Source organism: Alligator sinensis, unplaced genomic scaffold, assembly GCF_000455745.1.
Source record: "Alligator sinensis unplaced genomic scaffold, ASM45574v1 scaffold448_1, whole genome shotgun sequence".
NCBI lineage: Eukaryota > Metazoa > Chordata > Crocodylia > Alligatoridae > Alligator > Alligator sinensis.
Genome location: NW_005841870.1, coordinates 1,835,447 through 1,847,138, shown reverse-complemented (window position 1 = coordinate 1,847,138; position 11,692 = coordinate 1,835,447). Strand labels below are relative to the sequence as shown.

The 11,692-nt window shown below is 46.9% G+C and overlaps 1 long non-coding RNA gene across 1 annotated transcript in view; it reads right to left on the bottom strand.

The window, feature by feature from the left end:
- Positions 1-1,390, bottom strand: part of LOC112548560 — a 7,052-nt gene extending 5,662 nt beyond the window's left edge. The window contains exon 1 of the long non-coding RNA XR_003092257.1: positions 1,235-1,390. This is a non-coding gene — a long non-coding RNA (uncharacterized LOC112548560). The remainder of the gene's footprint in view (positions 1-1,234) is intronic.
- Between the last annotated feature and the right edge of the window lie 10,302 nt (positions 1,391-11,692).

Sequence of the window (11,692 nt, the reverse complement as noted above, 5' to 3'; positions counted from 1 at the left end):
TCATCCCAGGATACCAAGGGAACTGCCAGAAGAGATCTCAGAGCCTTTGGCAATAATATTTATGAAGCCTTAGAAAACGGTACTGAAGGACTGGAAGAGGGCCAGTGTAGTGCTTTCTTTTTGAGACACAGAGACTGTGTGTCTCTGTCTCTGACACAGAGACACAGACAGAGACACACAGACACACAAGGGAACTATATACTGGTTAGCTTCACCTCGATATCTGGGAAGTTACTGGAGCATATACTAAGGAAGTCCATTTGCAAACATTTGGAAGAGAAAAGGCTGATCACAAGAGGCAGATATACACGGGCAGTGAGGCTGCTCTGACACACTGTAATTACAGTGTGTTGGAGCAGAAATCGATTAATCAAGTCTGCTGGAGTGTGGTAATTACTCCACTCCAGCAGACTCCAGCGTCATGTGTATCAGTATCCCCATGCTGAAAAGTGGAGGTGGGGGTGTGTAACAGGTTGCCCTCCCTAGCGCCATCTTCCCCGTTATCTGCACCCTAGGTGGGGCACCATTGGCGTCCCCTTTAAGGTCCCACTCTGTACTCATCTGCCACGTCTTGATGGAAATTATTATACTGATGTTCTTGTAAGCAGGAGACTGCCTATTGTGTTTTGTATGTTGGGGTCTTCTGCCTCCACGGGCCTTGACCCCTTTCCTTTTCTAGCTAGGCCTCCCCGCCTAAACCCACCAAACAGGGTTTGACTCTGAAGCTCTAGCCCTTTTTTCTTGTCTTTAGGCTCGTGGCCCTCCTTTCTGTTCCAATCTGGAGCCCAGCCTCCCTGGCCCGGCCACTGGCCCCACAGCCATGGGGTTGCAAGTTCAAGGCCTGGGAATGGCCCCAAACCCACACTGTCCCAGTCCAAAAAAAAAGAAAAACCCACCAAAACTGCACCTCAGGTGCAGCAGACCACCTTGGCCTTTTAGAATCGCACCCTCTGGCACCAGGGTCTGTACACCCTAGAGTCCTGTGCCTGGGCCTATGTACCCCAAATCCTGTGCCTTCTATTTGGGGTCAGTGTACCCCAAATCCTGCACCCACACTGGCACCGGGTCCCCATGTGGTAGTGGGGTCCAAATGATGCCTCCTCCTTCCCCAAATAGCCTCACCCAAACCACCAGTGTTGCTCAATAACAGTAAAAGAAAATATGAACAGTCCTGTCCATGGGCTATAACCACCACTAAGAAAATATAATTAAAGAATGCAGTATTCCAGCTTACTGTTTCTCATGGGGGTCATGCTTCTGCTCCCCCACTGTCTGCTACAGTCCTTCTGGAGTTGCTGTCGTCTCTCTGGGTCCTCCATAGTTCCCCTCCACCAGCCTTTGCACTGCTCACCAAGCCTCTCCATAGAGCTCTGAGACACACTCCTTCCCCTTTGGCTGCTGGCCCCCAACTGCTGCCAGCCCAGGGTTTTTATAGTCCTGGCCTGCCCCCTTCCAGTCAGCTGACTAGCTGACTAGGTCAGCTTTTAACCCTCCCCTTACCAGCACGCTGTGCCCAGAAAGTTCTATTTTTAAAGGGGCTAACCTGTCTTCTGGTAACAGGGCGCTTTAACTAAATCTCATTCAACAAGCTTTAGTTAAAGCACTGCCACAGCCATTTTTCAGCACGGGGACATTAATACACATGATGGTCCAGGCACTTTAATTAGAGCAGCTCTCGGAGCATGTGTATAAATGCCCAAACAGCCAGCATGGATTTACTAAGAACACATCATGTTGCACAAACTTAATCTCCTTCTTTTACAAACTAACTACTTGGGTGGATGAAGGGAATACTGTGAATCTAGTGGATCTGGACTTCAGCAAGGCTTTTGAAAAAGTCACACATGACTGCTTATAAACAAATTAGAGAAATGTGGGCTAGACAAAACTACTCTAATTGGCAATTGCCACAAGCAAAGGGTAATTATAAATGGATCAGAATGGCAGGAGGTTTTGACCTGAGTCCCACAGGGATCTGTCCTGGCCCCAGTGCTGTTCAATGTATTTATTGTTTGGATGCTGGCATAGAAAGCTTCTTGAGAAAATCTGCAGATAGCACAAAACTGGGAAGGATCACAAACACATTGGAGGACAAGATCACAATTCAGAAAAATCTTGATATATTGAAAATATGGGCTGAAGCTAATAGGATAAAGTTCAATGCTGACAGGTGCAAGGTGTTATACTGCAGGAAGAATAATCAAAACCACAAATACAAAATGGGTGACCTCTGGCTGGATGGCAGCACTATGGAGATGGATCTGGGAGTCGTAGTAGATCACAGACTCAGTGAATCTGCAGTATGATGTAGCTGCACAGAAGCTGAATAGAGTTTTAGAACACATCAATAGAAGCATTATGTGCAAGACCAGGAAGTTTATAATGCCTCTTTATTCTGCATTGGTTAGGCCTTAGTTAGAGTAGTATGTGCAGCTTCAGGCTCCACATTTTAAAAAGGACATGGAGAAGTCAGAGAGGGTCCAGAGGCAGATGACAAAAAAGATAAAGGCCTTAGAAGACATGTCATAAGAGGAGTGGTTGATGGAGCTAGGCATGTTCAGCTTGTGGAAAAGGCATGTCTGCATGCCAGCAGTCTTCAAATATCTGAAGGGCTACCATAAAAGGAGGAAAATGCCTTTTCTCTCTTATTGCAGGCAGCAGGATGTGGATCAATGGCTTGATGTTGCAACTGTAACTCGGGTGCACCAGGGTAAGTGCTCCCTTCCTCCAATGGAAGGGAAGTGCTGGCTAGGCAGGAGTGCTGTGAGAGGAAACTGCAATCAAAGCCCAGTTTTCCTCTATTCCCTCTAGAAACAGGCCGGGACAATATGGACTTAACTATATACAGATTTATTAATAAAAATAGACCAAGAGAGGTATATTACTAGACATATTTACAAATATACAACTTTGACATAAATCTATACTCTGAGGACAGAAATCAGGGGGAACTATACACTACTACTAGGGGTTCCACTCAGGAAGTGGTAAGTAACAGCTCAATACAGGTAAATACAAATCAGGAACAGGTAAGTAATAAACCAGTACAGGTAAGCACAAATCAAGAGCAGATAAGCAACAGATGGGTGGCCAGGAGGGATCCCAGCAAGGATTTCAGTGGGATCATATATCAACAAATCAACAATTATCATTACACAGAAATAACAAAATATAAGACTGTATCTTACAAAATAGGAGACGCATAGCATCAGAAATAAAACTTAACTCTTTAAGGGTCCCCAAGGCCTTGACAGGTTCTAAGGCCTTGCCAGTGCTCCGGGGACCAGTGGGGGAAGAACCCCAATACTCGTTGGGCCTTTCACAATCCCAAAAGAGCCTCTAAACTAAAGGGCCCTTTCCCTTTGCTCTCCTTCTAGAAGCCCCTTACTAGCCAGGAGGAATTACCCCTCTCCTGTGGGAATCCTTTCCCCCAGCAACTCATGACTCCAGGGCCAAGATGGGTGGTCTTCATCCCTCCTCAGCTGAGGTGCTCCTCACATGGGGGCCTCCGGGGCCACAGCCTCCCCTTGGGCCACCAGCCACTGGTGGCCCTGTACACCATCGCATACTGCTTGGGGTTGGAGGCCCAGGCCACCTCATGCAGCACCAGGGCTCAGTCCATTCCCAGACACTCTGTGCAGCATTGTCTGCATCAAGCCACTGGCCCTGTGCCAGTGGCTATAGATCCACATCACCTTGAGCGGCTCTGAGCGGTTCCAATCCCTCCTGGATCACTCTGTGCCATTGGCACCGCATCGTGGCCACTTGCCAGGGATTGGGGACCCAAGCTTCCTCATGCAGCTCCCAGAGTCCCAGCTCCATGAACTGTCCCATGCACCAACTGGGGATGCAGACCCAAGCTACCTCATGCAGCTCCCAGGGTCTGGTTCCATGCACCTGCCCATGCACTGTGTTCCTGACCACATGCCAGGTGTTGCAGACTCGAGCTGCTTGGTGCAGGTCCCAGCGTCTTGCCCCGTGCACCGATCCATGCACCAACACCACACTTCTCAGTGGCAGGGCTGTGGGTTGTGGCCACTTGCCACTCCCATCCAGCAAGGAGGGGCTTCAGGTACTTCGTGGCAACAGCTCCACCCCTGCTGACCAGCTCTTACCAGCTCTTCTTTTGCCCAGTCCTCTTCTACATTCCTCAACACAGGAATGTGTGCCAGGCATGCTACTCTTTTATTCCCTCCGGAGGCTCCACCCCCAGACTGCAAATGGATCAATCAGGTTGAAGCAAGGTGCAGACTTCAACCAGCTTGGGTTCTCTATCTCAACCAGGGTAGGGGGTGGACAATCCCTTCCCCAGCAATCGCCTGATTGGTGGAAGTGTTCCACCAATCACACACAGGATTCTCCGAGCCTGGACATGCCAGGCTGCTATCAGTAAGTCTGCCACACAACAAAGTAGGTTGAGATTAGATATTAGGAAAAACTTCTTCACTGTTAAAATGGTGAGGTAATGGACTAGATTACCTAAACAAGTGGTGGAATCTCCATCATTGAAGGTGTTCAAAAAGAGGTTGGACAAGCATTGGTCAAAAATGATCTAGGAATACCTATACCTATGCTCTACTATGGGTATTTCCTATGCTTCTGTATTTTGCAGCTTGCCACATGGGACCAGGAAGGAATTTTTTCCTCCTACTACTGCTACATGTGTTGGGGGTGGGGAGGGATGTTCACTTTCCTAAGAAGCATTGAGTGTTAGCTGTGTGGCAGGCCAGTAGCGGGTGTTCCTGCACTGAGCCACCCACCTCACTGCACCCGACCACCTTCCAGGCTCCAAGTGCCTCCCTGGGGCTGCCTCATGTCTGGCCAAACCCCCTCCTGGAGCACACCTGCTAGCCTGGGGGTAACGCCGCCACCACCCAGGGTCTGGAGTGATCCTGACTCTGTGCTCCCTTGGAAACACAGGACTAATAGCCCTTGCGGGTACTCAACCCACTTCAAGAACTTGGGGTGCTTCTCTCAGTCTGAAGCACAAATAGAGGTCTCCCTTAGTCAGCCAAACCAAAGGGATCCCAAGGCATAATCTAGACCCACTCCCAATAAGTCTCTCATGCTAGGTACAAAGGAGAACTTTATTGGTTACAAGGAGTAAGTTTGGAATAGGGTACAGGTTAGCACAATATCAGAGAAATCCCATAGAGCAAGCAGGGTGGCTGGGTAGCCTTTGATCACGCATCTGAGTTACTGCAAGCTATCTATCCAATTAGATCTCAGTAGCTTACTCACAAGTATCATCCAGAGGCAGGTGGAGATCCTCTCGGGAGGCAGGCAGTTCATAGATCATAAGTTTCAAGAGAGAGAGCAAGTTTCAGATGGTCCAGCTCTTCTCTCTCTGAGTTTTCATCATGGCTACTGCCCCTCCTCCTGGGCAGTCCTTAACTTATATAGACCATACGACCTCATTTGCCTGGTCCAATGGAGGCCAGTACCTGTTGGTTGCCAGCCAACCAACCTGAAATGCATCACTGGTTGCTGGGTAGACTGGCATTGCTCAGAACAATAGGGAGCCCAAGCCCCTCACCCAGGTATGTGATGCCAGTCATGTAGGCAGAGGGAGGTTTTCCCCGTTCCTCAGGAATGTATTCAACTCAGGTTACAACTCAGGGTTACCTAAAGGGCCCATGGGATGCCTGCCCTTTGCAGTGACCATGTTAACAAAATTGTCACATAGCAGAGTTTTTGGGGAGAGACAGAGGTGGCATTCTGCCACAGGCTATAGCTAAGGATTTTGAGTGGAGTATGCCAATGCTCCTACTGAGACTTACACCTGGAGGTTCCTGGCTAGAGGGTCTTGGCCCTTTACTCAGGTTCAAACTGGTCACCATATTGGGTTTGCATATTTTATTTCATGGTCAGATTGGTACAAGCTGTGGGAGTTTTTGCCTTCCTTTGTAGCAGGGGGTGTGGCCCTTTTCCTCAGATCTCTCAAGCATATTTTAACAACCTTCATAGCAACAGAGCATTGGCTGCCATTGCCCCCCATCTTTACCTATGGCAGGTAAGAGTGTTATGTCTAATGGCTGTGTCAGGGCTGACTGTGTTGTTTTGCTTTTAAATTAGACAATGGGTTTGTGCAGGATGGTTTGGATAGGAATGTCTCTGGTGGGAAGTTGAACTAGATGACCTCTCAAGGTCCCTTCCAGACCTGCTTTTCTATGATTCTAGGTTTGTTTTTCAGTTCCCAGAAAAGACACCGGATAAACTGCAATTTTTAAAATTAAACATTAAAAACAGGAGGGGGGGGTACACAGAGGAATTCATTCTCTAGAGAAAAGATTGTTGCAATGCCTGAGGTGGATGTAACAAGTGTTTTTCAAGATAGGAAAGTGGAGAGTAGGGACAATATTTGACTAATACACAGATGTCATAAAGTCACGGTTCATATGTCCAGGGTGTGTGGATGTGCCATGCTCCCATCCTTTCCCTGGGAACTAATATACAGTTCACATACCCCCTCAACAACCTCACAACTCTCCCATTCAGTTCAATGTGCAACCAAATGGTCCTTGCTTACACACATGGTTCTCCATTCATTCTACTGGGGAATTTGAACCACTGTCTAGTTGAAATTCCACTTTCCCCTGATTGCACAAGGCATATGCATCTTAGCGAATAGGCACCTGTATACAGAACTGATGCTGCCTACCCAAAATCATTATTAAAAAACATTCTTTTTCATCATAAATAGCCTACTGGTTAACGCACTTGCCCAGGACTTTGGAAACTTATGTTCCAGTTCCCAGGGTTATGGCTACTGACCCCAATATACTCTATAAATGCCAAATGCATTGCATACACCAATGAATATCTACAGTCAAGCTATAATAGGCATGGTACTATTTTGGATTGCATTTAAGTAGCAGAGACAGGATCTGGCCCACTGGAGTTGCATCATTGTAAGTGGGAAGGAACTCTGACCTGAAATGTCCAAGGTGATCTGAAAACCAATGGACGCCAATGAGTATGCCCATTCCATCCTCCTGAGTAAGGTGAATGTGTGGCAAGAAGTTTCATGGGAAAAATACAGTTTCAGGAGAGATGTGACAGCATGTACACATGTGGCCTTTCTTATCCTGAAAGGAATTCCTAAACCTTTATGATGTCAGAGACCTTGAGGTTTGCTACTACTAGTCCACTAGGCTTTCTTTTTCATTTCTCCAAGCAAAAGCTCAGGAATCTGAATCACGTCTTCCAAGGAGATTTGGGTGCATGAAGTACTATAATGAGGACTGCCATTGGAAGACTTTCCAAGCAGTGCCATCTGAGCACCTATTCCAGCCCCATAGTTGGGCTGAGTTTCAACTGCTGCAGCACATAAAGAAGCCTGCTTTCTGCCCCCAGTACTGCTTATTAGGGCTGTGCGAAATGGCAATGTTCCATTTTGAACAGTGTTTCGACATTTCAATGGAACAGCATTTCATTTTGAATCTTGTTTCGATTCGAAATAGCTGTTCCATTTTGTTTAATCAAAACAGGGTCAAAACGACAAAACTGTTTCGACGTTTCACCCATAGGATATACTGGGGAAGGACAAAACAGCCTATAACTTTATTGTTTCTAGCTTGATTTGGATGAAACTTGCAGGAATGGTAGCCCCTTCTGATGGCATGAAGTCTGCCCTATTTCAAAGAGATAGGTGCAGGGAGTTCGGGGAAACTGGACCCCAAAATCTTGAAAGCAAAACTCATGTCACGTGTGTGTGTGTTAAGCCACAGAGGGGTCAAAACTGCAGGCATGCTAGCCCCTGCTGAGGCCACAAAGTCTGCCATGTTTCACAGAGATAGGTGGAGGGGTTTGGGGGGAACTGCACCTCAAGCTGTGGACAAGCAAAACTCGTGACATGAATGACTGTGTGTGTTAAGGCGCAGCAGGGTGAAAGCTGCAGGCCTGCTAGCCCCTGCTGAGGCCACAAAGCCTGCCAGCTTTCAAGGAGATAGGTGCAGGGCTTCTGGGCTCTGGGGCCCTGCACCTCTGGCTGCTGACAGGCAAAACTCATGTCATGGGTGCTTGTGCAACTGTGTCTGTCTTAGGGCACAGGGGGCAGGGTGGAAACTACTGCAGGCCTTGCTGCTAGGCCCTGCTGTGGCCACAAAGCCTGCCAGCTGTTAAGGAGATCAGTGAAGGGGAGTTCTAGGGCCCTGCACCCCAGCTGCTGACAGGCAAAACTCGTGACATGGGTGCTTGTGCTAGCTAGCTACTGTGTTACACAATCAATCATGATTCACTCAGGGACCAGCTCAATACACCGTAGCTAGCTAGGATAATGAGTTAATGAGCAAGGATTAATACCTACAAAACCAAGACAGAGAGAGCCAGTTGCACGAGTACCCATAGTGCCTCAACCCCTAGGCTACTCAACAAAAGGCAGGAATCACAACCACGCTCCTCTCATTTCAGCATCAAACAGGCACTAGACATGGCTTTTAGCTATCTAGGTTACTGAGGGGTTACACAGCATCCCTGGCAAAGCTGAATTGCAATGCAGGGATAAACTGAATTAGACACTAATTGCTTCTGAGTATACATGGTAGGACAAACTTAGTCACCTCTAGCAAAAATGTAGCTACATAAGGAATTCAGATGTCTTAGCAAGAGTTTAATAACAAGTGGGTGAGGGGGGTATCAGCCCCCAGCACATATTTAGAAGGAACAGTAGGTCCTCTGGGAAGCCCATGCCATGGGGCTTGCTGCAACCTGTATGCAGGGAGTCTGCACTGCAACAGCAGCACACTTGGGCCCCTGCTGAGTCAGGGTGCAATGACTCCTTGTTACAGCACCAGCAGTGGGGGTCTTTGAGCCTCTAGGGTGAGATAAGACTCCTCACAATCCCCTACTTAACTCACCCCCAGCTGGGCATAACATCCCCTCTCTTCTTTGCCCAGGTTGCCAAAATAGCCAATTACAACCCTGCATCTTAGCATGATTTGCACTGTTGCCCAAGTAGGATGTTGTTGTGTGACTCCGACATCTAAAAATTGTCACTTACATGTCTTAGCCACAAAGTAGAATTCCCATGGGAACGCCCTCTTTTAACTATTTAAAAGTCTGCACAATTCATGGCCCCATTACAAAGAAGTTGCAGTTAATCAGAGATTTATAGGGAACAGAAGTAGCAGGGGGGATTAGTCAAAAATAAGAACAACATTTGAGGCAAACAGCAAAGCCATATTACAAGAAATATGACAGAAACCAAACTCACCTGCTGCGCAGGTAGAAACAAATCTAGCCCTAGATTTGTATCAGGGAGGATATTATTACAGATGGGAATAGCCCCTATTTCAGTGTTGGGTTGGCTAATGCTTCATTTAATCATACACAAACCCCAGAATCATGGGCGCTTTGGATCAATTTTGGATAAGCATGCAAACCCCAGAGAGTATCCATGCAATGTGCATCTACAGAAATGGGCTGGAAATCTTCCAGCAGCAGATTTTCTTTTGTTTATGGAGGTATTTCAGGGGGTTTTTTTGTTGCCACCACAGGGAAATACAATCACAATAATAATTCCACCCCCATCAAATGAAAAAGGGTTTTGGAGCTGGCTCAACCCTCGGGGAAATTTCAGTTTAAGTTTGTTTTGTGCTTTCAATGAAGGCTTGGGTTTGGTGGGGGTTGAGATGCTGTTTCTTATAGTAACCAACCTGTATGTTTTCCATGCATTGCTCTCCTGTGCCTGTCATTTTGGGATAGCATTCCATACTGGTGTATTCCTCGTTTAATTATAAATTATGTGATTATTTTAATTATAAGTATATTCTATTTTAATTATAATACACGTATTTTAATTAAAATTATAAATAACCAACATTCTTTGAAGTCTTTTTTTATCCTGTAGTTGAAAACTAAAGTGAACAAGAAGCTGGAAAATGCATGGCTGTGGTATGTCTAGTGCAGATGTTGGTTACGTTTTCTTCTACAAATGCAAAGTGAACATTGAATTCTTAGGCTTTATGACTTATTGAAAGGAGAGAAAGGGAGAAAATGGAGTTTCTCAAACACAGGGCAGTGAGCATGGCTGCCCCTGTTGTAGGCAGCAGGGGCCAGATTCATTGCTATCCTGGCACACAAGGCAAATACTAGTGTTCTTCCCTTCCATGTTCAGCATCATCTGTGCAGCAAGCCTCTGGTGTCATCCCCACAGAAGAAGCCTCTGGCACAGGTAACATTTAAGGGAGAGCAGGAAACATGAAAAGGTAAGGCTGGAGCAGTTGAGGGCATCAGCAATCTCCCACAGCCGCAAAGGAACGTGGGGTTTGGGCAGTGAGAGTTTCCTAGCCCAGCAGTGCTGGAAATCAGAGGCACAGGCCACTCCATCTTATATAAGCCTTAGCAACAGAACAGGGCAGATTTCCTTGAAGAGGCTCTGCATTTAAAGACTCAGCACCTGGAAAATAAAGTGGTATCTCTTCTTCTGTTCCCAAGCTACAGACATTCAAAAGGAATTCAAAACAACTGGGACCCCATGCCTCTGATATCTCTAGCTGTTCCTGAGCATGCCCCACTCAACCCACTCACACATGCCAGCTCCAGATTCAGGAGCTGTAAAGCACACCAGGTATGGAGGGCTTGAGAGCAGCTGCAAAAGAATACCCTGCATCATCTTCATGGGGGTATTTTTGCATCCACAGCCTGGGTACCAGAGCAGGTGAGCAAGGTGTGCTAGCTGGGTGTGCTAGCATCATATGGGTACCAGAGCAGGTACCAGGCAGGTATCAGCCTGGGTACCAGAGCAGGTGAGCAAGGTGTGCTAGCTGGGTGTGCTAGCATCATATCCTGGCTGGGATATGATGCTGCTGCAATGTAAGATTGCCCTTCATTCTGTCATTTTCTAACTCTCCAGCTTCGACAAAGATTATTTCAGTATAATCTTTTGGGCACAATATTCTCTCTAGCCTATCAATTCCTGGGAAGCTTCTGACTAGCCCCCTAAAAATATTTTCTTGCCTCCTCAGTGTTCCTTACTAAGAGCAAAAGAGTCAGCTCCCACCCTGTGGGCCATCCTGTGGCCTCCAGTTGGGGGGGGGAGTGTGTGTGTGTGTGTGTGTGTGTGTGTGTGTGTGTGTGAGAGAGAGAGAGAGAGAGAGAGAGAGAGCTGGTAAACACACCTTGTCCCTCCCAGTAAGCAAGCACTCTGGATCTCCAGATTTGGATTAGTTTGCTCTCTGTGAATCATAGGAAATATTTATCAAATTGAATAATAAAACAGAAAACAGACTTTCCACCAGCAGCCCTTGACAGCCTAAGCCCCATTAGCCTGCTGTTTCTAGATTGTCCCTGTAGAGATAGATACACCACTGTCTCTAACTTCCCTCCTCTGCTTCCCCAATTCTCTTTGAGTACACCTGGGATAAGGCAAAACCAAAGGAAGAAGCATATGTACCATTCACTTCTTGTGGCATGTGAAGAACACAGAACTGGGTAATAATGTTGCATTTTCCTCTTGGCAGAGAAAGGAAGTCTGCAAGCCATACGTGGTGTCACAGTGTCTCAGTACAAAACCCAGCCCCTCTTGATTCATGACCTTGCATACCCTGTCAAAAGTGTTGCAGGTCACTGAAACAACAGTAAAAATGTTATCAGAGCATGCTTTCTTCTTTGTAGGTCATCAAGATAGGGTTTGACTGGGGATTTTAAAGTCAGTTCAGTGCTTGTGAGCGGTACCAGGATGACAGCTCTT